Source organism: Desmodus rotundus, chromosome 2, assembly GCF_022682495.2.
Source record: "Desmodus rotundus isolate HL8 chromosome 2, HLdesRot8A.1, whole genome shotgun sequence".
In the NCBI taxonomy this organism is placed as follows: Eukaryota; Metazoa; Chordata; class Mammalia; order Chiroptera; family Phyllostomidae; genus Desmodus; species Desmodus rotundus.
Window position 1 is genome coordinate 72,273,086 of NC_071388.1, and position 1,957 is coordinate 72,275,042.

Below are 1,957 nucleotides of genomic sequence, written 5' to 3' on the forward strand. Positions count from 1 at the left end.
ACAGACAAAGAGCTTCCCAGACAAGAAAAAACAAAGGAGTTCATCATCACCAAAACATTATTATATGACATATTAAAGGGAAATACTTAAGAAAAAGATCGAAACTATGAACAATAAATGTGTAATAAATGCATATCTATCAACAATTGAATCTAAAAACAAACTAAGCAAACAAGAAGAACAGAAACAAAACCATGGATATGGAGAGCTTTTGAGGGAGTGGGAGGTGCTGGGGGGAGGGGAGCAAAGGAGGAAAAATTGGGACAACTGCAATGACAAAATATAATTTAAAAAAGTGCTGAAGCAACTTTGAATTAGAATTTTATATCTAGATGATCTTTTAAATGTCAGAGTAAAATGGAGAGGTTCTCAAGCATACAAGGTTTTAGAATTTTATCACACACAGTCTTTACTGAAAATACTTTTTGGAAGAAGCATTCTATAAACAAGAAAAATGAACAATGAATAATGTTCACTGTCCTTATAATCATTACACCCCCCCCCCCAAAAAAAAGAGAGAAAACAAACGAACAAAAATAAGGGTGGAAAGGAAAAGGATGCCTTAATAAAAATTCTGGTTGTAGAGTATTAGACTGGCGGTAGTGGAGAGAAAGCTAAGATATTGTTCTTCTTTGAAGAGAATATACCAATATTATTTTAGGCTGGATTTTCACAGAATCAGGCCCAGAGCAAAGGACTTGAGAGCAAATATTTTATTTTATTGGTGACTCTAAGCCACCATAGGGAAACGCAGAAGTGAAGTAGGGAAGGGGAGAAAGCCAATACAGAATAGGTTAAGGAATAAGTTATCACTCAGGCAATGAGATTAAATCCCTTCGGGACACTCTGAGAGACTAGAATGTACTGCAAACTTGTCACATTCAAGGAGTAAAAAAGCTGGGGGACTTACCCACCCACTCCTACCCTCATTGGTTAAGGACTGTTCTCATGGGCATTAGCTCCCTGGAGACTCCAGCCTGCCCCACATATGGACAAACACCCTCCTGAGTCCCAGGAAACCTTCTGGCTAGGGGGCCACAGTGCCTGAAGTAGGAAGCGCAGGGGATGTGGGTTGGGCACCAAGAGCATCTGCTGTGGTCTGAATCTCACACCGCACGTATCTACTTATGCCCCACATTCACTTACCCTTCTATAGTCACTATTATTCAATGTACTGACTGATCACAATTTTAAATAAAATGAAGTAAAATTTAAATAAAACAAGCTACAATCAATAGAAAGCTAATGGGACAAGCTGTAACCTCTGCTGCAGTTGATCCTGATGCTACTCATCATCTTAGCTCTTTAGCGGTCATTTTATACTCCACTCATCCTTGGCTAGCAATCCTGCTAGCCTGTGTTGCTTCACTTTAACAAAACTCAGATGCTCATCCCTGAGGGATGTGATCATCTTTTTACTGTTCTCTAATCCACAGTTGCTTCAATGGCCTTTTCAGTGATGTCATTACACATAGAAGCATTAAGATAAACCCAGTGAATGTCCTAAGTTCTGAGAATGCTTCTTCTTTCTCCCATTATGTATTGGGGTGGCCCAAAAGTCCTTTTAGTGTTTTCCATAAAATAAAAGACACATTTTTCATTTTCACCAATAACTTTATTGATTTGCATATTTTGAGTATGTCGGCCATTTCCCACTAGTGGCTTCTAGTAGGTAGAGGGCAGGGGTGCTGCTAAAACATCTTCCAAAGCATGAGACAGCCCCACAGCAAAGAATTATTTAGCCACAATGTCAATAGTACCAAGAAACTTCGCAAACCACTTTTGACCCTTTTGATCAGTTGCAGCACCTTCTCCATACATTGCACAAATCTTTTTTGTGTGTTTCAGTGCATTTTTACTTTTCTTGAAATAATAAAGCATAACATGCTGGAAATGTAGCGTAGCCTCTTTCATCTTCAAGATTAAAATGGCTGCACAAAAATTCACCAATTTTGAT